The sequence below is a fragment of the Carlito syrichta genome, unplaced genomic scaffold (genome assembly GCF_000164805.1).
Source record: "Carlito syrichta isolate Samal-C Ts95f unplaced genomic scaffold, Tarsius_syrichta-2.0.1 Scaffold303329, whole genome shotgun sequence".
Classification (NCBI taxonomy): domain Eukaryota; kingdom Metazoa; phylum Chordata; class Mammalia; order Primates; family Tarsiidae; genus Carlito; species Carlito syrichta.
The window spans coordinates 18,688-44,445 of record NW_007247425.1 but is presented as its reverse complement, the minus strand read 5'-3'; the positions used below and the strand labels follow the sequence as shown (position 1 = coordinate 44,445).

The following is a 25,758-nucleotide window of genomic DNA, read 5'->3' as shown; positions in this document are numbered from 1 at the left end:
TAACAGACCTAGGCAGATCATCGAGGCAAAAAACCAACAAGGATATCTGGAACCTTAACTCAACACTTAATCAAGTGGACTTAATAGACATCTACAGAACACTCCATGAAACATACTCCAAGATCAATCACATTCTCAGATGTAAATAAAGCATGAACAAATATCAAAAGATTGAAATAATGCCATGCATCTTCTCAGATCACAGCAGAATAAACATAAATATTGCCACCAAGATCTTCCCAAAACACACAAAGACATGGACACTAAAAAACATACTGCTGAATGACTTCTAGATCAACACAGAGATTAAGGCAGAAATAAAAAGATTCCTGAAAACAAAGACACATTTTATCAGAATCTCTGGGATGCATGAAAGCAGTATTAAGAGGAAAATTCATAACACTGCACACATACATCAAGAAAACAGAACGATCACAAGTAAACAGCCTAACATCACACCGATAGGCGCTGGAATGGCAAGATCATCTAAATCATAACTTCAGCAGAAGAATCCAGATCACCAAGATAAAATCACAATACAATTTTCTAAAAAGTATATCATTTAGTTTCATTAGTTTTTACAATCTATATGAATGGACTAACACTGTATGCATTATCTGATGCAAGAACTCTGTATGTACTGTATGCACCAATCTTGAAGAACATCCTAGTTACACTGTAGAATTAACAAAGTTACCAAATTTTAGGTATAGAATTATCTCAATTTTATAAGAATAAAAATAAATCTCTATGTACTCAGGAGCATATGAATTCTGTAAGCATAGTAACAACCAGCAGTTTACATAATAAACTGCTAACAGAAATTACTTTTTAAAGGCAGTGATTGGAAGTCAAGAGATAGGGGAAGATTTTTACTTTTCAGTTTATATGCATCATACATAAATCTTTATGCAATCAAACTAAAAAATGACAAAGACATAAGACAACTCAGGAGACTCCAGCTTGCAAATCTAAACCCTATGAACTGGCAGCAAATCCCACGTGTCAGATTTTTCACCCAAGATTGCTCCCATCAACAAGCAATGGAAGTTCCTTTTGGAATTTTCAAAATGATATTTTCACAGAAATTCCCTTCTCTGATTCCTCATAAGGAAAAGCATTCTTACAACATTCCTACTAACTGACAAGACTCCAAAAAATGACTAGTCAATAGAGTAAGATCAAGAATAAATTCACAGTGCCTAAATAAGCCAGAATCTAGAGCTGAGGTGACAATACGGAAGATGGGACAGGGATTGCTGGTTGGATATCAAAAGATAGGATCTCTTACTACTAGAAAAACGGTTGAGAGTTATATAAAGTGATGTATATAAAAAGAAGAGAAACTGCGCATATTTTATTTATGTAAATACTATCATTCAAAATAATGTATGTGTTTTCAGTGGATATGAGATTGCAATCAAATGATCACACCATGGAAGTAAAACTTACTATTATTATGAAGAGTATCACACTTTTTTCTTTAAAACTTGAGATCTTGAGGCACTAACAAAGCGCATTCCCTCTACAAGTTTTAATGCCTCAGGCATCAAAATGCATTGCATTGTCTATAATTTCTTACCTTTATTGTACTTTGTCAAGATTGTAAAAACAATAAATATCCCAATGCAGAAGCTCCTAAAAGGCAAGGGCCAATTTTAGTCAGAACATGCATCCTCAAAGTTATCTGAAAAATAAATCCCACAGGTACATGTATTTAGATCCACATTGTACCTCTATCCATTTTGTGCTTCCAGAAAAGTCCACTCAGGTTATTTTGCTCCTTCTTGGCAGGTACCATAGTAATCTCTGTGTGTTTCCAGGAAGAATCAGTGAACAAGCACATCTGCTAAGTACAAGTTAAGTTCAAGATAGTCTCTTGGTCCAATGATGGACCCACTGAAAAAGAAAATATATATTCTGTATTCAAAAAGCTTAGAGTCAAATTATATAGTGTAGCTGGATCTTCTGGTATTCCCCTTTACACTCTAGAGGACAAAAAAAGTTACAGCAAAATTAACAGTAAAAGCATCTTGTATTTAACCACATAGAAATAACATTTTTATAAAGAATCTAAAAAGGCCATTACCACTACTACCAACCTATAGCGTCTAGGTAAATCCTCACTAACAAACTTAGAAGAAACCTGAGTCACCAGTAGCATTCAACAGCAATCTAATAATTAAAATTATGAGCATAGTTCATGCCATCCATATCCTTCCTATCTTTCTTCCAATTCCCTGCACTCTATTTTAAATTCTTTCCTCACTTGTTCCTATCATCTATAATTGCAGCCCAAGATAAAAAACTTTTCATATTAGCATCCCTTTCATTCTCATATTCGCTCAAATAAGGTCTTATCCTCTCAATCAGTTCCTTCATGCAATTTCTTTTCTAGCTCTTTTCATTTTGCTTTATTAAATCCTTATTCACTCAGCCATTAAAAATGAACAAAATCAAGTCCTTTGCAGCAACATAGATGCAGCCAGAAGCCATTATTCTAAACAAATTAATGCAAAAACAGAAAAGCTGGGCATACACAGACATAAAGATGAGAACAACAGACACTGGAGCCTCCCAAACGGGAGAAGAAAAAAGGAAGGAAATGCTCAAAGTTCTACCTATTGGGTATCATGTTCACTATATGGGTGGTGGATTCAACAGAAGCTCAATCCTCACCATCACACATACCCGTGTATACCCATGTAACAAACCTGCACATGTACCCCTGAATTTAAAATAAAATTGAAAAATCAAAATTAAATTAATTCTTATGATATGGATTTCTCAGGTCAGCCTGGGCTTCAAGAGTGTCCGCTTCAATAAGTCGGCCGGCTGAGCCCTAGAGAGGGTCAGCTCAAGGGGCTTGTAAGCCCAGCCCCAGAAATGTTGGCTCTAATGGGCTGGCAAGTCAAGCCCTGAGGGCGTTGCTGATTCAGTTAGCTGGCAAGCCTACCTCTGGTAGTGTCTCAGCTTTGGAATCTCACCTTCTTCCAGCAGCTCTCCCAGCTCTGCAGGTTCTATCGCTGGCAAGGCAGTCTCTGGAGTGCACGGCTCTTCAGCTACGATCTTCAGGTCAGGGTTCTTATCTTGTGCCCAGGAGGAATAAGGGACACTGGCAGCTGGAAAGTGAGAAAGCAGGATTTATTGAGAGGACAGAAAAGCTCCCACAGTGGGAGGGGACCCGAGGTGGTTGCTGATTTGGAACTGTAACCTAGTATTTATATAGCCCTAAGACAAAGTCGAGTGGCTAGCACTAGCTATGAGCTGACTGGTCAGCACTAGCTGTTCTGATTGGTCAGTCCTGAGGACCAATCAGCAGGAAGTAGGGGCCTAACGGTGAGCTGATTGTTTAGTACTTGGCAGTGAGCTGATTGGTCGTTTTTCAATCCCAGCAGTGAGTACTTAGTTTGAGAGGCTTGCCGGGAGTTTGTTTACCAATGCGAGTGTCAGCCTGAGGCCTGCAAGAAGTTTGCTAGTTTGCTACATTGTTACTGGAGGACCTGCCCTGTCTGCCTACCTAGCTTTTCTCTAGCTATCTCCTGTCTCACTTACTCAATTTATATATACCAGCAGTGTTTCTCAATCTTTTCTTCAACATCTGTCCCCAAAGTCTTTTTAAACAGCCTTTTTTCCTATTAATTCAAAATCATGAAATTTTAATATCATAAATACACTATGCATACATGCATTATATTTATATCTGTGCTTAATATATTTAAAGAGTAAGATTTTTTTCACCCTCCAAGAGCCAATTTTGCCCATTTAGGGACACTATTGTCCTGATTAACAATACAAGCTATAATCCTTTTTTTACTTTCTCACATTGAATAATGCCTAGATTTTCCCTGAGAAAATATTTCCCTCCAGACCCTCCCAAGAGATATTTTATCATTTTCCCACAGTTGCCATAATTAGAGAGAAAAAGTGTCATTCTCCTTTAGGGCTGCTCCAAGATTTCTTAGACACAGGCTTTCAACTCCTTCACTTCTGTGGTCTAACCCATCCACCCCCATTCTCAGTGCTGTTAACTATTGATTTTCTGCTCATCCCTCCTCATTCAGTTCAATACTTTCTCCACTTTAACTTCTACCTCATCTTGGATGGTTTTATAAAACATAACAGTAGTACACACAATCCCTGTGATTCCTTAATTCTTTTTACTTCCACGATATTTGTTTTCAGTATAGTTCAGTATACTACTCCCATGAAAACACCCTAAAAGAGGTTGCACATCTACAGTCATACCACTTTGAAAACACCAGATCTCATCTAAAATAGGTCACAATTGAAACACAGTGAGTTTCCACATTTTGTGCCCCTTTATCCAATAACCCTGCTTTTGAAAACAATTGTAGAAACCTCCAAGCTACTGGCACTTCTGTACTCCCCCAATCTATGAGCTCCCACTTAGGTTCACTTTTCCCCCTACTAACATAAAACTTTGTCAGTGCTTTAATGTCTTTTTATTTCACTGCCTGATCCATTTACTGAATTATCACTGCTACTAATTCACAAAACTAAATCAATACAACTGCTCATAGGCATCTATTATAAATATTCTTAGCAGAGACAGGAGGGAAGATAGAAAGCTACTGAAATAATCCAGGAAACAAAAATTGTTTACTTTATTCAGAGAGAGAAAAAAAGGTACAGAAATGTGGGAAAATTCCAAATACATTTTGAGAAGTAATTTTTGCATTTTATATCACACATTGAGGACAAATTATATAAGTTTTTCATACGTCAAAAAAAACCTATTCCCCGATATTAAAAGAGGTAAAGGATAGGAATGAAGTTCACAGAAAATTAACTGATAATAAAGTAAATGCTAATTAAATTACCCTGATAATATTTCACCTATCACAGTGATAACTATCAAAAATTAACATACTATTGCTAATAAAAATTAATAGACATAATATTTTGTTGAGTTGGAAGAGAATCAGGCATTGTATTGATGGAAATCTAAATTAGTATAATTTCTATTTTAAAATAAAAATCAATATATGTTGTATAGAAAAAGATCAGAAACAACTTAATTATCCAATAATAGAAAGATGGTTAGTAAATATAGTTAATGGGATATTTTGCAGCCATAATAATGTTAAAAATTTTATACAATGATATAGAATAATCTCTAAGATATAGATTAACCTTTAAAAACAAGGTACAAAACTGAATATGTAGTTTGCTATCATTCTGTTTAAAAATATACGTAGGCATGAAGTATTTCTGAAATAAAAAGCAGCTAGTTATAATGGTTACTTCTGGGTTGCTTTAAAACAGAGATAATGAAATCAGCTCAACTTTCCCATAGAATGAATAGATATACAGTTGTTGTTTTTTTAATAAACATAGAAATTGACCCTCCTGGTCTTAACGCTTGAAACTTACATTTATCTTACCTAAGTTCTTTTCTCAGGAAACTAAAATAGACCTTCCTGACCTTAAAGACTGAAAATTTACATTTGTCTTATCTGAGTTCCTTTCTCAGGAAACCAACCCTCAGGCCAAAAGTATCAAGAATCTGGAACTCTCCAGATCACTGCATCCAGACAATGAGATGCCAGACCCTGTCTGTTTGCCAACTCTTCTTTCTTACCCCTCTCCAATTCCTGTTTACCAAATCCTCTTCCTTACCTCACCCTAATTCTTATTTTTTACATTCCCACCCTACTATATAAACTCCTGACTTCAGTGATATGGAGAGATGAAACTGAGGAAAAAAAAAATCTCTCGTTCTTCTTGGTTGACATCACTCAATAAAAAGTCTTCTTCCCTGACAATACTCATTGTCTCGGTGATTGGCTTTCTGTGCAATGAGTAACAGGACTTTAACGGAAAAGTTGGCATTTCAATAAGAGACTTTGGTTCCCTGACTGGGAAAGTGTTACTCGTGGCATGGGTGCTGTGAAACACGAGAGCTTCAGGAACCCTCCTAGCAGATATCTGAACTTTTTTGGTCAGAGGTTGATTTCAGTCTCTCTCTCTCTCTGGCCCTGCCATTGCCAGCTCACAATTGCGTTTCTGATTGCCTAGGAAGGATAGCCTTTGAAATTTGGCATGTGTAACTGGCCAGGTGAGTATCCTTTGTGGGTACCAGATAGCAGGATTTCTTCCTTCAATTTGGGGGACTCTAAAAGAGCTTCCATTTGCAAGGTGGAATGGAAATGTAAGTTGAAGCCCAACCAACAAAGAGAGAAAGTACCCTGTCTCATTTTGGATGCTTGGGGATTGTTAGTTGATACTGCACTTGATTGTAGTGTGTGTGTGTGTGTGTGTGTGTGTGTGTGTGTGTGTGTGTGTGTGTGTGTGTTGATAAGTCATGGGAAATCAGAATCAATCCCCTAATGCAGTCCACTTGAATGTATTCTTCAAAATTGATCTGATTATAGTTATGAACCAATGAAACAAAGGAAAATGATATTGTTTTGTCATGCTGTTCAGCTTCAATGTTCTTTGAAGTTTGATGAGGTTGGTCTTTTTGCTGTTGAATGAGAAAGCAGGATGGAGTTCCATATATTTGGGGTTTTATGCTGCCATTCTAAACAGGATTGGGCTTGGTTGCTATGTGATGTTCCTTTGTGGTAGTGTTTGGCCTCAGTGTTCTTTGAAATCTGTGGAGGTTTGGCCTTTAAAAATTAAACTACTAGCCAGGCTCGGTGGCTCAGCCTGTAATCCCGCGCCTTTGGGAGGCTGAGGTGAGTGGATTGCCTGAGCCCACGGGTTCAAGACCCGCCTGGGCAGCGAGACCTCATCTCTACAATAAATCAAAAAATCAGCTGGGCATGGTAGCACATGCTTGTAATTCCGGCTACTTGGAAGGCTGAGGCGGAAGGATCGCCGGAGCCCAGCAGGTCGAGGCTGCGGTGGCCAGGAGCGGCCACTGCACTCCACTCTGGGCGACAGAGTGAGACGCCAAATCAAAAAAAAAAAAAAATTAAACCACCATGGAAATTGCTTTACTCAAAATTTTGATTCATGGGCTTCACTGGCTTACCAATTGGGGTAAACTAAGTTTAGCCAGGTGAACATGTTCATAAACCAATGAGTGCATATTGCTATCTCATGGCTAGAGTTATCTTTGCTTGTGTGTGTGTACAGATGTTTTGGTGTGTTTTTAATGCATGTACATTGTATGTTGTATCTATAGGGCACCAAATTGGATTATAAATAAAAGAGTGCCCATAAATTAAGTCAGTCTAAGCATTTTTTTGTTTTTAGTTGGAGTCTCACTTTGTCGCCCAGGCTGGAGTGCAGTGGCACACTCACAGCCACCACAGCCTTTACCTGATGGGCTCAGGTGATCCTTCCACCTCAGCCTTCCAAGTAGCTGGATCTATAGGCACACACCAACACACCTAGCTAATTTTTTTAATTTATTGTAGAGATGAGGTCTTGCCAAGTTACCCAGGCTGGTCTCAAACCTATGGGTTCAAGCAATCCTCTCACCTCAGCCTCCCAAAGTGCTGGGATTATAGGCGTGAGTCACTGCATCCAACCTAGTCTAAGCATTTTTCAAATTCATGTGACTTAAGTAAATCTTTAATAAACAAACTGGTTTTAAGATATTGTTAAAATAAATAAGTACATTTTTCATTAAAATATTTTAAAATCTTATCACCGTATATAAAAATCAATCCAAATCAAGGACTTAAATGTAAAACCTCAAACCGTAAAAATCCTAGAAGAAAACGTAGGGAATATCCTTCTGGACATCAGAGTAGGCAAGGCATTCATAACCAAGTCCCCAAAAGCAAATGCAACAAAAGCCAAGAGAGACAGGTGGGACCTTATCAAACTGAAAAGTTTTACACAGCAAACGAAACCATCAAGAGAATAAAGAAACAACTCACAGAAAGGGAAAAAATATTTGCAAGCTATGCATCTGACAAGGCCTAACATCCAGGATCTACAAGGAATTCTAATGAATTGAAAGGAAAAAACAAACAACCCCATTAAAAAGTTGGCAAAGGATGTGAACAGACACATCCTAAAGGACGACATACAAATAGCCGGCACATGAAAAAATAAAATGCTCAGACTATCAGAGAAATGCAAATCAAAACTACAATGAGATAACACCTAACTCTGGCACGAACGGCTGTAATTAATTACTCAAAAAACAGCAGATGCTGACATGACTGCAGAGAAAAGGGGACACTGCTACACTGTTGGTGGGAATGTAAATTAGTCCAACCTCTATGAAAAACAGTGGCGATTTCTGAAAGAACTAAAGATTAATCTGCCGTATGATCCAGCAATCCCTCTCCTGGGAATATACCCAGAGGAACATAAATCACTCTACAAAGAAGACACTTGCACAGGCATATAGATTGCTGCACTATTCACAATAACAGAAACATGGAACCAACACTGCTGCTCATCAAAAGTGGACTGGATTTTTTTTTTAAATGTGGTACATATACATGATGGAATATTATACAGCCATAAAGAAGAACAAAATTATGGCCTTCACAGCAACTTGGATGCAGTTGGAGACCATCATACTAAGTGAACTATCACAGAAACAAAGAACTAAATACTGCATGTTCTTGCTCATAAGTGGGCCCTGAACACCAATCACATCAGCACAAGGGTGGGAACGGCAGTCACTGGACACTGCTAGGGAAGAGAGAGAGAAAAAAGAAAGGAAAGCATCTGGCAATACAGTGGGTACCTGGTTCACTATCATGGGGAGAGAGGGCCAGCTAGAAGTCCAAACTTCACCTGGATGCATCCTACTTATGTAGCAAACCTTCATTTGTACCCACAACTCTAAAGTTTAAAATAATAAAACAAAAGACTACTGGTAAAATAAAAATAGAAATGTCTTCAGAATTATCAGCATGCATTTTTAATGGGTTTTATATTTCTCTCTGTGGGATATTTTAAGGTATTGGCATTTGGCACAAAAGGCTATAAGACTATAAATCCAGTCAAGAACAAAATAATCTTTGTTTATGTGATTTTTTTGTTGAGACCAATTTAGTATTGCTAGTTTATTTTTTTTAAGCCAAATCTTCTAATCTTCTGAGTTATTGAGGAAAATACTAGTATATTTAACTTTAAAGAGAACTCTTAACACACAAGTTATAAAAATGACTTACAAGTAAATAAGGACTATCTTAGTCTAATATCTAAGTTCTCATAATTAATCTAAATTTATTTAAATGAATGAAATAAAAAGGGGGTAAAAGCTGTAGGGCAATCTTTTATGTAATTTAAAATCTTGAAATTATTTTGGATACTCATTAGATGTTGGGTTATTTTCAATTAAGGAAAGGTTGTAATATGAAGAAACATGTCTTTAAAAATTGTGGAATATTCTCACCTATAAAATAATAACCCCCAAGGACCTCGCATGGTAAACCCATATCTATGGTGCCTCTGTGATTTGTTGTGTAGGCCATCATCCCTGCTAAGCCACACAGAAACACAGTGGGACATTAATTTTTACAACTGCTATCACATCAGTGGGACATTAATTTTTACAATTCCAGTCACAAGAAAACAGATGACCAGGAGCACACCCCAGGACTTACCACAGAAAAAACAGGTCCCACAAAAAAGCAGAGAGGAGAAAAATCAGACAGCCTAGGTTGGTGCCAGACAGCCTCCTTTGATTGGGTAGCCAGTGATGACCGCAAGCAGCTCCCCGAACACAGGGAAAGGGTGAGTAAGAGAACCCCAGGGTTCTGCACTCATGACACAAACTTTGACAGCCTTCAAGCATCACAGGACTCCAGTTCCACACAGGGAACTACCTAGAAATTTCCCAGCAGTGCACTTCCAAAACTCAGGCAGAGTTGTATATGTATCCAAACCCTGAGCAACTCCAGCTGTGCCATTCCCAGAGCACAGCCCCAGAGGGCTGCACCTGCCAGTGCTGCACCAGCTGCTGAATCAGGGAGAAAGTGGAAAGACCAGACACTTTTATTTGCCCCAAGGACAAATTATGCCACTGTCGCAGCAGTTTCTACCTTGGGCAAGTTGCAGTGAGAGAACTTGTGGCTTGGTGTAGTTTCGCATTCGGAATGCAGACTGCCTACGTCAAAGATATGGGAGGTAGGTGAGTCTCACCACTGCTGGCATCTCCTCTCTCCATGCATGAACAGCAGAACAATTCTGCTTATGCCTGGAGCATTACTCCAGGGGCTAGGGCACTCACTCCCAATTCTCACTGGGGTCAACACATGTAGGGAGCCAGAGCACAGACTTACCTTATCCAGCCCCCCAGTCATATTTTTCCCTACCCATACCTTGGTAGTTGAACATGGACAGGGAATTTTGGGACTCCCATAGCCCTGCCCATCACCTGAGACATCTGAGTATTTCCCTGGAGCAATATAAGCCAAGTATAAAGCCCACAACCACTACCTGCAGCTGGCTCTCTCCTGCAAGTGCCACCTCCTGGCCAAAGGTCAACTTGAACAGCCCATTAAAACATCTATGAAGTCTGACAATTAAGTTCAAAAACTTGTCACCATGTGCTTACATTGGCAACATTATACAAACAACTTGGTAAGGTTTCATAACCTTGGTATATCAGCATTTCACACCTATTTTCATGTCAACATGTGGCGTTGTCTTGCTGAGTGGCATTCATTATTGTTGTTGCGTGTTTTTGTGTGTCATTGCAAGAATGCCAGAGTTTAAATTAGAGCAATGAACAAACATTCTTGTTAAACTTGGAAAGAATAGAAGTGAAATCAGGGACATGTTAGTCCAAGTTTATGAGGATAATGCCATGAAGAAAACAGTAGTGTACAAATGGATTAAACATTTTTCTGAGGGGAGTGAAAGCATCACTGATGAAGAAAGGTCAGGATGGCCAGTAACAAGCAGAACTGATGAAAACATTACAGAAATTCACCAAATTATGCATCAAAATCATCAGCTAACTGTGAGAAGCATAGCAGACCAAATAAACATCAATAGAGAAACAGGAGAAATCTTAACTGAAAATCTTGTCATGAGAAAAGTATGTGCAAAAATGGTCCTGAAGGAGCTTACCAATGATCAAAAGCACAAGTGAGTCGAAGTTTGTCAAGACTTTTTGGAGAGGCAAGTCAATGTTTTGGGCCATGTTGTTACTGGTGATGAAACACGGGTGTACCAAGATGACCCTGAAACAAAGTGTCAAAGTGCACAATGGAAGTCAGTCAACTGGTGCATAGCTTCCCAAAGAGAGTACTTCAAAGGTGATAATAGTGATATTCAGCAGTAAGGCATGTGGTACTCTTTCTAGGATGAGTTCAGAACTTAATTGTCAGACCTCTATTGACACAACACAGCTCTTGGGAAAATCTGTTGCTAGACCTCAGCTAACACTATTGCCCACACCACTCAAGCTATTCAGGAGGCCTTGAGCCTGTGCATGTAACAAGTACAGCACTGCCATAGCTGGCAATTGAGAAAACCACCACATTATGGCTATATACAACCAAGGAAATCCTAAAATCTATGCTGCTTCCCTGCCAACCCCATGAGAGCTGGTGCCTGCACCTGCCATTGGGAAACCAGAGGATTGATCAGCCCAGCTCAGCCCTACAACACCCATATTACTGCACATCTTGAAGACTAATTCATAGTCTGAAGCACTATGTGGTCCCTCAGAGAGCTTTTCCAAAGAGACCACAAGAGTTACCAGAGACCAATTCTCCTCATAAGATAGAACCAAAAGTACATGTAAATAACCAAAATCCAAATGGAGTGTTAAGTGGAGAGTCCTGAAGCCTACTGTAGAATGATTCCACAAGACACACACAAAAGAAAGAAACAGGAATCTGGCAGAGATCAAATATTAAGAGACACAATATTCTTTGGAAAGGGTAGGTGGGAGTGTTTTCAGCCTCTCTAGCCCTTGCAGCATATCATTGGTACCCAAATTCAAGGAGAGCTTTTCTGCCCTCATGAGCCCAAGTGCTGGAGTGGGGACAATTTGGGGACTTCTCAAAAGCATTACACCGGACTACCAGATCACCCATGGTCTCTTCCCTTTCCTCCTGAACATAAGCTGCAGTAGCAAGTACCATACTAGGTGTACACCAGTTGCAGGACTTTGTTCTGCCCAGGGACCTTCAACCTTTACCTTTTCACATCACCAGATCCTTTGTAGGCATTCTCCTGCACCAAACTGGATTATGACAGCCCCATAGGGCGCTAGACCCAAAGAACAGCAGGTCTTACATTAGTCAGTCCTTTCTCCCAGGAGAAGGGGGGTCACACCACATCAAGGGAGCATCTTTGGGACAAAAAAAATTCCAGAGTGCAGGCTTCTCTGTGTCAAGAACTCCTGCTTGAGGGAAGTTTCTTCCACCAGAGACACAGACACAGTGCTGAGCTGAGTAAGGGAAGGCAGCAGTTCTACCCCAGCAGTAGCCCTAGTGCTTGTGAAGGGTCTTGGAGAAGAGGACCTCTCCACACCCTAGCTTTCCACTGCAGACATATGTTTCTCATGAAGGAACTCAGTGTAAGTGCACCTGTCGATACCCTTTCTGCAGCACATTGGTTTAACTTCAATCCCATGGGAGGTTTGCCCTCCAGGCTCAGGTCTGCAAAAGGGGTGGAATCCCACTGCCACTCTATATGGAATACCAGCATCATTACACCTGGACAGAGGTAAATGTCTGATCTGAAAATCCAGAACACCAGGACAGAGATGTAATGGGAAGGAAGACAAATTTCCTGCCAGCATAGTAGTGGAGCTGAGGTGGCTTTCTCTCTCACCATGGTGAAGACCTCAGTGCATCTCAGGCTGAGACTTTTGCCCACCTTTGGGATATTGCATATAACCACATGCTTCAGCTACAGCCAGTTCCCACCCATGGGTACCTCCTAATGGCCTGAAGGTAGAATTGGGCAACCCAGAGAAAAACTACTGTGGACAAAAGAGCAAAGCACACAACTGGGGAATGAGATAAACTTCATGAGTCCTCTGGCATTCTAGACCCATAAGACATTGTAAACCTACACACACACACACACACACACACACACACACACACACACACACAGTTGCTACTACAAACAGCATCTCAGAGAACAAATACACCAAGATTCTCTGTAACAATGGGAATCACAGAGAGCTTTTGCCATGGAAAGCACACAGAACTGAAGCTGGATGATCATTAAAGTCACATTCTTAAGGGAAAGGAAAAAAAATCTAATCAAAACTACTTTAACAATAATAATAGTCTACCCAAATGAGAGGAAACCAGAAAAATAATCCTAACAATATGAAAAAACAGAGTTTTGCAACACACCCCCCAAAAGACCACATTAACTTTCCAGCAGTGGATCCAAACCACAATGAAATATTCAAAATTCAAAAGGCTAATTATAAAATTGCTCAATGAGAGCCAAGAGAAAGTTGAAAACAAACATAACAAAAAAAAAAAAACTAATCAGAACATGAATGAAAAATTTTTGAAATAAATAGATATTTTAAAAGGGCTGGGCATGGTAGCTCATGCCTGTAATGCCAACACGTTGGGAGGCCAAGGTCCCCACCAGAGTTCAAGACCAGTCTAGGCAACATAGCAAGATCTTGTCTCTAAAAAATAAAATAAAATAATTAGCCATTTGTGGTGACACATACCTGTACTCCCAACTACTTGTGAGACTGAGGCAGAAGGATTGCCTGAGCCCAGGAGGTCGAGGCTGTGGTAAGCTGTGATTGTGCCACTGCACTCCAGTATGGGTGACAGAATGACTCTGGAGGGAAAAACAAAACTGAACTTCTGGAAATGAAAAACTAATTTAGAGAATTACAAAACTATAAAACACAGTAGAAAGTTTTAACAATACACTGAACCAAGTAGAAGAAAGAATTTCAGAACCTGAAAACAAGGCTTTCAAATTAACCAAACCAGACAAAAATAAAGAAAAAAAATTTAAAAACTAAAAAAGTCTCCAAAAAAATTGTGAAATTACGTAAAACATTCAAACTTAAGAATCATAGGTATTCCTGAGGAAGAAGACAAATAACAAGTTTGGGAAATTTATTTGAAGGAATCATTGAGAGAAACTTCCTGGTTTTGCCAGAGATTTAGACATCCAGATACAAGAAGCCCAAAGAACTCCTTAAAGATTCATGGCAAATAAAAGACTTTCCCAAGGTTTATAGTCATCAGGCTATCTACAGTCAATCTTTTCAGTTGTAACTGGTCTATAAAAATAAATAAATAAATTTTAAAAATCATGCATGGTGGCTCACACTTATAATCCAAGCACTTTGGGAGGCAAGGGGAAGAGGATTGTCTGAGCCCAGGTATTCAAGATCAGCCTGAGCAACTTGGCAAGACCTCATCTATACAATAAATCAAAAAATTAGCCAGGTGTGGTGGCACACACCTGTAGTTCCAGTAACTTGGAAGACTGAGGCAGAAGGATTGACTGAGCCCAGGAGATTGAGGCTGTGGTAGTCCTGAGCACGCCACTGCACTCCATCCTGGGCAACAGAGTGAGATTCTAACTAAATAAAATAAATAAAGTTAATCCAAATGAAAGAATTTTAAGACCAGTGAGACAAAGGCACCAAATAAAGACAAACCTGTGATAGTAATAGCAGGCTTCCAAGCAGAGACCTTACAAGCCAAAAGGGTTTGGGCTTCTCTCTTACTCTCCTCAAACAGAATTAACTGTCAGCCACGTATTTTGTATCCCATAAAATTAAGGTCCAGCCGGGCTCGGTGGCTCAGCTTGTAATCCCATGCCTTTGGGAAGCTGAGGTGAGTGGATTGCCTGAGCCTGCGGGTTCAAGACCCGCCTGGGCAGCGAGACCTCATCTCTACAATAATCAAAAAATCAGCCGGGCGTGGTAGCACATGCCTGTAATTCCGGCTACTTGGAAGGCTGAGGCGGAAGGATCGCTGGAGCCCAGCAAGTGGAGGCTGCGGTGGCCAGGAGTGGCCACTGCACTCCAGTCTGGGTGACAGAGTGAGACTCCAACTCAAAAAAAAAAAAAAAATTAAGGTCCATAAACAAAGGAGAAATAAAGTCTTTTCCAGATAAGCAAATACTGAAAATATTTGTCAACTAATTGACCAGCTCTACAAGAAATGCCCAGAGGAGTTCCAAACATTGAAATAAAATGACAAACTGCACCACTCACTATGCACTGCTAATTATAAAACTCATAGGGCTTATAAAACACTAACACAATGAAGTAAACAAAGCAACTAGGTAACAATCAACATGATGACTGGAACAGAACCTCACATATTATTATTAACTTTAAATATACATTGTTAAATGCCCCCACATGAAAGATACAAATTGGAAGAATGGATTAACAAACACACACAATCCAAATGCCTGCTGTCTTGAAGAGAACAACTTAACTTACAAAAACTCCTATAAACACAAGCTAAAGGGGTAGGAAAATATTCATGTTAATGAAAACCACAAACAAGCAGGAGTAGCTCTTCTTGTAACAAATAAAAAAGACATTAAATTAATAACAGTGAAAAAAGCCAAAAGGTCATTATATAAAAAAGAGATCAAGTCAACAAAAAGATATAACATCTTTAAATATCTACGTCACTAATGCCAGAGCTCCCAGCTTTATAAAACAAATTTTACTAGATCTAAGAAAAGAGATAGACAGCAATATAATAATAGTGAAGGACTGCAACCATCACTGACAGCAATAGACAGATCATTGAGGCAGAAAGTTAACAAAGAAACACATAAACTGGACTCCTGAAGAAATTGAACTAGCAGACATTTGCAGAGCATTCTACCCTAAAATGGAAGAATATACATTTTTCTCATCAGCACATGAAACATTATCCAAGGTAGACCATAGAATAGACCGCAAAATATATCGCATTAAGTTCAAAAAAATCAAAACCATATCAAGCACTATCTCAGATCACAGTGAATAAACTAGAAATTAATTCCAAGAGGAACTCTCAAAACCATACAAGTACATGGAAATTAAACAATCTGCTTCTGAACAATCGTTGAGTCAACAATGAAATCTAAATGAAAATTTTTTTAAAATTTGTAAATGAATGACAATAAAAATTTATAATTGAAATTGAAACAAAATACAAAGAATCAATGAAATAAAAAGTTGGTTCCTTGAAAAGTTAAACAAAATTGATAGACTACTAGCTGTATTAATTAAGAAGTGAGAAAATTCAAATGATCTGGTAAGAAATGAAAATGGATACATTACAACTGATACCACAGAAATACAAGAGACCATTCAAGATTATTATGAATACCTCAATGCAAACTCAAGACAATCTACAGGACATGGATAAATTCTTGGAAACATAACAACCCGCAAACCCTGAATCAGGAAGAAATAGAAATCTAAACAGACCAATAATGAGAGCAAGATTGAATCAGTAATTAAACTCCCAACAAAAAAAAAGTCCAGTACCTCACAGACTCACAGCCAAATCCTACCAGACTTTCAAAGAAGAACTGATACCAATCCTACTTAAACTATCTTATAAGATTGAAGGAGAATCTTCCCTAATTTAGTCTACAAAGCCAGTATCATTGTGATACCAAAGCCAAGAAAAGACACAACAACAACAAAATAGACCAGTATTCCTGATGAACATAGATGTAAAAATCCTCCAAAAAAATACTTGAAAATCAAATCCAAAATCACATTAAAACATTAATTCACCACAATCAAGTGAGTTTCATCCACAGATGCAAACATGTCTCAGCATTTGCAAGTCAATAAATGTTATTCACTACATAAACAGAATTGAAAAATTATATGTCCATTTCAATAGATACAAAAAGCATTCAATAAAATCCAGTATCCCTTCATGATAACAACATTCAATGACTTCCAGGCAAGATGGAGACAGAACAGGTCAGAATGTAAGAATCTCTGCAAAAGCGAGAGTTCATAGACTCTCTGTGTGAGTGGGTATGTGCCGGTGTGTAAGTGAAAATCTGTCTGAGGGGAAACTCAGGTTTATGCATCTGGGGCTCTCCTCAAGAGGTGACTGCAACCCACCACTACCCTGAGATTGGAGCCCCAGACCTTCAGGATCATCTGTCATTCTCAGGGCTCTCTTGAGAAAAGCCAGCAGAACACAATAGCTCCTCATCACCTGGCACTCCGCCCACACCATCTACTGTAGCAGCAGACCAGATCCTGGAAATCTGGAACAAAACCCTAAAACTGGTAAAGAGATTCTGACAGGCGCCATCTTCCCAATCCTGGACTGGGCAGAGACTGCATTGCCTCACCCAGCTCCACTCTGTCTCCATCTTGGGACCCAGAGGCTATCCTCTCATCCAACTCAGAGAGAAAGATGCCCATCACCCAAGCTGGAACAGGCAAAGACACGTCAAACCTGAGTGGGAAACTTGACAGCAGCAGCAGTGAGTTGGGTGAGTCCAGATCAGATCCATTCTCTTTCCAAAGAAGTCCTTGGGGCATCTGACTCATGATGACAGCAAACTTATCAGCCTGCACTGAGAGTGGAGGGAAGGGGTTGGAGACTAAAGCCACTCCGAAAGACAGAAGCAGCAGCCAAAAAGAAACTGGAGTTACAGAAACAGCCACAGAGTGAGTTTTTTGGGGTTTTTGTTGGTATTTGTTTGTTTTTTGTTTTTGTCTCTCTGTTTTTGCTTACGTTTTTGTACTTCCTTTGTTTCTGTTATTTTAATGGGTTTTTTTTTTAGATTTTGTTTGTATATGGGTACTTTTGAGGGAGCGTATACAACAACGGGAGGAGGGTTTTCATTGTATGATTGTATGTTTTTAATTTTGTTTTGTCTTTTCTGTCTTTATTTCTATTTATTCATTAGTTGGTATGCCTGTCTTGTTTCCCTCTTCTTCTTCTCTCCCAACTTCCCTGTGGCCTTCCTCCTTCATTTTTTCATTCTTTTCCTTTTTTTAATCTCATTTTTCTGGGGCAAACAAACATCCCCAGTATATGGACAGATTGTAAGGCAGTGGGAAGTGGGTTCCAGGGGGCCCACACACTTGTCAGTGGATACTGGAATCTGCAGATAGCTTCAGATCACAGCTCTCCCCTTAATTAAATCTCAAAACTGCAAAAAGCACAGACCCCCTACTCCCTGTCCCCTGTCCAGCTTCAGAATTGAACAAAGTGAGAGGATCTACATAAGGAAGAATAGGGGATTGAAGAAGTAAAAGCTATCCCCCCATCACTGAGCAACAGAATTAAAGAAGAGGTTAAAAAAAAAAAAAGAGTTGGGGGAGGAAAACCAACAAAAATGAAGAGAAACCAAATGAAGAATATGAGTCTCACACAGACCCATGGGAGGTCAGTCACTGAGAAAACAGACTTCAGAACTCAAACAGGCTGGGCTCGGTGGCTCAGCCTGTAATCCCAGCACTTCAGGAGGCTGAGGTAAGTGAATTGCCTGAGCCTGTGGGTTCAAGACCCACCTGGGCAACTTGGCAAGACCTCATCTTTACAATAAATAAAAATTAGCTGGGTGTGGTAGCATGCGCCTGTAGTTCCAGCTACTTGGAAGGCTGAGGTGGAAGGATCGCCGGAGCCCAGCAGGTCAAGGCTGCAGTGGCCGCTCCTGGTCTGAGTGACAGAGTGAGACTTTGGCTCAAAAAAAAAAAAAAAAAGGACTCAAACAATGAAAAGCCCCCAGAATGACTGGTCTCAAGCCACAAACACAGATATCAAGCTATTAATAGAATAAATACAGAAGTTTAGCCTTGGAAGGTTGGAAAGATGGCGGCCAAGCCAGTCAGACTATGCGAGTCCTGGTGTGAGAGAGTATATGGAAAATTTTGTGTACGTGCTGGTGAACAAGTGGGCATGTGAGTGGCTGACTGAGTGAGGGCTAGGGAGCTAGTAACCAGAGCTCTCCTGGTGCAGTGGCTGGTACCGAGGCTGCTTGACTTGGACCCTAATGATTCCCAGGATGCAGAAGCTTAGCATCATTTTTTATTTGTAAATCAGCAAAACCCTTTCTGAGAAGAAAATATTGTGAAAGACTAAGTGGGGGCTCATGAGAAAGTGGCTAGGGCTCTGGTGCAACAGCTGGTACAACAGCTTCTCTGCTTGGTCCCTGGCTCTTCCCAGGTTGCAGAAGCTGAGTGCCATTTTTGTTTAAATGGACAAAGTATTCCTGTGAAGAAGTGGCAAGGAGGGACTACTGTCCCAAGCTCTGCCTCACCACTGCAGCAGGAGAGACTGCCAACTCTAGGCTTTGCCTCACCACTTTAGCACCTAACCAGGCACTGGCAGCAAGGGCTACAGAGGGAGCCCAGAGGCAGAATCCCCCCTGAGAGGACAAGAGAGGCATGCCACCAGCATCTTGAAGGGAGGGCAGGAATGTGCTCCAACTTGCTCACCACAGAGTAACAGACCCAATCTCTGTAACTGGCAGGCAACTACTCAGGGGTTGATTGTGACCCAGAGGGAATATCCTGAAAGCACAAACTTCAGAAGTACCTAATGAGTGCTGAGTCCCAAGGGCCCCACCCCCTACCTTGATCCAGCTGCAGGACAAAGGGTGTGGCCAGAAAAGGATGAGAAAGAACTCCAAAGAGATCAGTGGTGAGTCAGGGCTGACCCAAACCCCCTCCTCCCCAGTAATCCTCTGAAAATCAACCCACACAGCTGGGCCCGACTGAGAAGGACAAACCAAGGCAGAGCCTGGACGTCAGTCACAGCAGGAGAACTCCATTTCAGGATAGGCCTGGGTTGGGGCATCCCCCACAAGTACACACCTGGGACAAAGATAATCCCACACCTCCCACCTGGAGGAGATCTCCATGACCATATTAAAGTGGGAGGGAAGGACCATAGCCCCACCCATCTCCACTGCCCCTCCTCCTTCCCTGCTCTGGACACTAAGAAGTGAAAGAGGTGGAAGCTCTGCAGGAAAGACCAGATGCGAGGAACAAATTACAGAGTGTGCCAGAAGAGGGCAGGTTTTATTTTTTAATTTTTAATTTCATTTTACTTTTAAAATTTTTTTGCCTATTTGTTTGTTAGTTCATCTAATTTTTAAATGTTTTTCCTTTGTGCATGAAAATGTATGTGAGGGTTTGATCTGTATCTACCCAAGCTTTTTTCTTTTATTCTTTCTTTTTTTGTTTCTTTCTTCTTTTGTTTGTTGTTTTCTGTTTATGTGTATATGTGAATGATTGAGTATTCATCTTTCAATTTTGTTGTTGTTGGTTTGTTTTTGCTCTTCTATTCTTCTGGTTTTTTAATTATTTTTTATAGTTTAAGATGTGTGTCAATATATGTGTGAGGATTCAATGTGAATTCCTTTTTTTCTTTTTTCTGGACTTTCTGTTTTTTGCTCCATTCACTGCGTGTGTGTGTGTGTGTGTGTGTGTGTGTGTGTGTTCAGTTTCCATGATTTTTTGTTGTCTGTTTTGATTTACTTTGTTGTTATTCCAGTTTGTTTTGGAGGGGTGTGTGTGTGTGTGTGTGTGTGTGTGTGTGTGTGTGTGTGTGTGTGATCATTGTTTTTTGCATTGGTTTCTGCTGTGCATCATCATATAGAGTGATGGTAGGGACTGATTCTCAGGAAACACATTCCACAATCACTGAATGTTGTAATTTGCAAGTAGTTTCTGAATCCTAGTGCTCCACCCCTTACCTTATTGGACTTTCAAAAACTACAAAAGACAGCAAAGCTTCTCACCCACCATCCTATTTCAAAATAGAACAAATCCAGAGCCCAGATCAGGGAAGAATAGAGGGCTGAGCAATCATCAGAAGGGAAAGCCTCTCCCACTGACACTGAATAATAGAACTAAAGAAAAAAAACAAGAGATCTGTCATAAAGGAGGAAAAAACAAAGGAAGACCACAGGCAATTTCAAGGGTAACAGAGGAAACTCCTGAAAAATCAGACCTTGGAGCCCAAACAATGGAAGTCACCAATGACAAACTCCAGAATATGACAGGGATTAGAGAATGGATGGAAAGAATGAATAAGACTCAAGAAAGACAAGATGCAACACTGAAAGAACTTGTAACAGATATTTTGACAATAAAAAATTTCATCCAGGAAATAAATAACAAGATGACAAGCATGGAAAGCAGAATTAGTCTAGCTGAAGAAAGAATCTCAGAAGTTGAAGACCATAACATGTAATTAACCCAATCTGTAAAAAAAACATAGAGAGGAGGCTCAGAAAGAAAGAACAAAGCCCACAAAAGATGTGTGATTATATCAAGAGGCTGAACCTATGCCTGACTGATATCCCAGAAGAACAAAGGGAAATGGAGAACAACATGCAGCAAGTATTCCAGGACGTAATCCAAGAAAACTTTCCGCATCTCACCAGAGATGTGACCTATCAAGCACAAGAGACACAGAGAAACCCCACAAGACATCAAATGAGAAGACCAACCCCTAGACACAGTAATTCACCTACACAAAGTAGGCACAAAAGAAAAAATCTTAAAGGCAACAAGAGATAAAGGTCAGACTACCCACCAGGGAAAATCAATCAGAATAGCAGCAGACCTGTTGGCAGAAAAACTACAAGTAAGAAGGGACTGGAGTCCTATATTCAAAGTCCTCAAAGATAAACAATTTCAACCAAGAATTTCCTATCCAGACAAATTCGAGCTTCATCAGTGATGGAGAACTAAAATCCTTCCCAGACATCCAATCCCTAAGAGATTATGCAGTTTACAGAACACCTCTATAGGAGACACTTATAAAGGAATTAAGCACAGAAGAAAGAAAAAAAAAAAGAATTACCACACACTTCCCAAGAGAACAGCAGAAACAGAATCAACAGAGAAGATGGTGCAACAAGAAACTTGAAAACACACGCATACATTAACCCCAAAGCTAAAAGAAAACAAGCAAAGAAACAACTACAAGAACCTCATGACAGTGATAAATAATCACATTTCAATAATCAGTCTGAATGTCAATAAACTAAATGCATGACTGAAAAGACACAGAATGGGAAATTGGATAAGAAACCATGACCCAATTATTTGCTGCATCCAGGAGACTCATCTCACTACAAGGGACACACACAGACTCAAAGTTAAAGGATGGAAAACAAGTTTGCAGGCAAATGATCACAAAAGAAGGCAGGAGTTGTGATCTAAATATCAAACAAAACAATCTTTAAGCTATCAAAAAATTTAAAAGATGCAAAGGACACTACATAATGAAAAAAGTTTCAATCCATCAACAAAAATATCCATTCTAAACATATATGCACCCAACATGGGAGCACCAGCATTTATAAAGCAACTACTGAGTAAACTAAAAAATGATACTGACTCTAACACTATTATAGCAGGAGACTTAAATACCCCACTAACAGCACTAAGTAGATCATCAAGGCAAAAATCGAAAAAGATCCAGAACCCAAACATGACACTTGACCAAATGGATTTAACAGATACCTACAGATTATCACATGCAAACAACACAGTATATACATTCTATTCATCCCACATGGAACATACTCCAAGAACAATAACATTCTTGGTCATAAATCAAGCATAAACAAATTTTGAAAGGTTGAAATATTGCTATGCACCCTCTCAGACTGCAGTGGACTAAAAATAAATATCAACACCAACAAAATTTCCCCAAAGCCCACAAAGACATGGACACTAAACAGCATGATGCTAAACAACTACTGGGTCAACACTGAAATCTAAGCAGAAAATGGAGAAACATCTTACCAAAACCTCTGGGATGCCATGAAAACAATTCTAGGAGGAGAATTTATATATCTACAAGCGAACATCAAGAAAATGAAAAGATCACAAGTCAAGAACCTGTCAAATCACCCAAGGTAGCTGGAAAGAGAAGACCACCAAAACCCCAACTTTAGCAGAAGAATCCAATCACCAAAATCAGAGCCCAAATACAGAACATAGAAGACAAAAATGTCATAGAAAACATCAACCAAAAAAAAGCTGGTTCTTTGAAAGAATTAACAAGATTGATGAACCCCTAGCCAGAATGACCAAGAAAAAGCCCAAATAAACACAATCAGAAACACAAAAGATCAAATCACAACTGATCCCAAAAAATACAAAAGAGTATCAGAGAATACTATGCACACATATATGGAAAAAAACTTGATAACCTAAATGAAATGGAGGACTCTCTGACATCAAACAACTGTCCAAGATTGAAACAAGAAGATATTGAGACACTATATAGACCAATAAACACCCAGGAAATTGACTCTCTCATACAAAGACTACCTACAAAAAAAAAAAAAAAAAAAGCCCTTGACCTGATGGCTTTCCAATAGAATTCTACAAAACACACAAGGAGGATCTGACCCCAATTCAATTGAAAGTATTCCAGGCAATTGAGAAAGATGGAATTCTCCCTAAATCATTTTATGAAGTTAACATCATACAGATATCCAAGCCAGGTAAGTATCCAACAAAAACAGAGAACTATAGGCCAATATCCCTTTATGAACATAGATGCAAAAATGCTCAACAAGATTCTAGCTAATCGGATCCAAAAACACATCTCAAAAATCATCCACCATGACCAAGTAGACTTCAACCCCAGGATGCAGAGCTGGTTCAACATTTGCCAAGACCATAAATGTCATTAAATACATCAACAGATGTAAAAACAAGAACCAATAATTACCTCATTAGATGCAAAAAAAGCTTTGATAAAATCCAGCATTGCTTCTTGATAAAAACCCTCAGATACCTAAGTATAGAAGGAACATGCCTCAAAATAGTAAGTGCCATCTGCGATAAACCCACAGCTAACATATTGCTAAATGGACAGAGACTGGAAAATTTTCCCCTGAAAATTGGAACAAGAAAAGGCTGCCGACTCTCACACCCCCGCTCATTCAACATTGTGTTGGAAGTTCTGGCTAGGGCAATTAGACATAGAAGGAAATCAGGGTATCCAAGTAGGAAAAGAGGAAGTCGAGTTATCCCTCTTTGATGATGATATGATCCTATACATTGAAAATCCAAGAAAATCTGTCAAAAACCTGCTTGCACTGATAAAGGTCTTTGGGAAAGTCTCAGGGTACAAAATAAATGTGCAAAAGACAGTTGTATTCCTATACACCAACCACAAGCAAGCAGAGACCCAAATTACAAGCACAATCCCATTTACAATAGCCACAAAAGAGATGAAATACCTCAGCATCTTCCTAACCAGAGTTGTCAAAGACTTTTACAATGAGAACCATAAAACTCTGCTCAAATAAATCCAAGAAGACAAACTAATGGAAAAATATTCCATGCTCATGGACGGGAAGAATCAACATTGTTAAAATGTCCATCCTACCAAAGGAAATCTACAGATTCAATACAGTACCCATTAAGTTACCAATATCATTCTTCTCAGACCTGGAAATGACAATACAGAAATTCATATGGAAACATAAACAACCACAAATAGGCAAAACAATCCTTAGCAAAGAAACCAAGCAGTAGGTATCACACTTCCAGACTTCACACTTTATTATAAGGTTACAGTAATCAAAACAGTATGGTATTGGTACAAGAACAGGCATATAGACCAATGGAACAGGATAGAGATTCCAGAAGCAAAAGCTCAATTTTTCAACCAACTCATCTTTAACAAAGTCTTCAACAACAACTACTGGGGAGAGGAGAACCTATTCAGTAAATGGTGCTGGGAAAACTTGCTGATCACATGCAGAAGATTGAAACAGGATCCCTACCTATCACCATATACAAAAAAACTCTAAGTGAATCAAAGACCTAAATGTAAAACTTCAAACTATAAGAATCTTAGAAAACGCAGGAGATGCCCTTATAGAAATTGAAACTGGCAATCAATTCCTGATCAGAACCCTAAGTGCCCATACCATAAGAAATAAGACAGACAAGTGGGACCTCATCAAGCTAACAAGCTTCTGCAAAGTAAAAGAAACAGTCAAGAGAGCAGGGAGGCAGCCCACAGATGGGAAAAAATATTTTCCTACTGCATATCTGACAAACCCTTAATATCTAGGATCTACAAGGAACTCAAACAGGCAAAAAGAAAAAAACAAACAGACCCATTAAAAAGTGGGCAAAAGATATGAATAGACACTTCTCAGAAGAAGATATATGGGCAGCCAAGAGACACATGAAAAAGTTCTCAGTCTCACTAATCATCACAGAAATGCAAATCAAAACCACATTAAGATACCACCTAATCCCAGTAAGAATGGTCGTCATTAATAAAACAAACAACTGTTGCTGGCGAGGATGTGGAGAAAAAGGAACGCTTCTACACTGCTGGTGGGAATGCAAACCCTTTTGGAACATAGAGTAATGATTTCTGAAAGAATTAGAAATTGACTTCCATATGACCCAGCAATTCCCTATTGGGAATATACCCAGAGGAACTCAAATCATTCTACAAAAAAGATACCTGCATACGTATGTTTGTTGCATGTCTATTCACAATAGCAAAAACATGAAACCAAGCATGCTGCCCATTGAAGCTGGACTGGATTTTAAAAATGTGGTACATATACACAATGGAGTATTATGCAGCCATAAAGAAGGACAAACATATGGACTTTGCAGCAACTTGGATGGATTTAGAGGCAATCATACTCAGTGATCTATCATAGAAACAAAGAACAGAGTACCATATGTTCTCACTCATAATCGAACCTTGAACAATTATAATACCATAAGAAAGGGATTGGCAGTGGTGGGAAACTGCCAGGGGAGGGGGGTGGGATTGGCAGTTAGGAAAACTGCTAGGGAAGGGAGAGGCACACCTCATCAACAAGGGTACCTGCATAATCAACGTTTGTATATCT

At 39.4% G+C, this 25,758-nt stretch overlaps 1 long non-coding RNA gene across 1 annotated transcript in view; it reads right to left on the bottom strand.

Annotated features, from left to right (window-relative positions):
* Positions 1 to 1,564: 1,564 nt before the first annotated feature.
* The window catches only part of LOC103260748, a 32,925-nt gene continuing 8,731 nt past the window's right edge, over positions 1,565 to 25,758 (bottom strand). The window contains exons 2-3 of the long non-coding RNA XR_504311.2: positions 2,988 to 3,122; positions 1,565 to 1,988 (exon numbers count right to left, since the gene is read on the bottom strand). This is a non-coding gene — a long non-coding RNA (uncharacterized LOC103260748). The remainder of the gene's footprint in view (positions 1,989 to 2,987; positions 3,123 to 25,758) is intronic.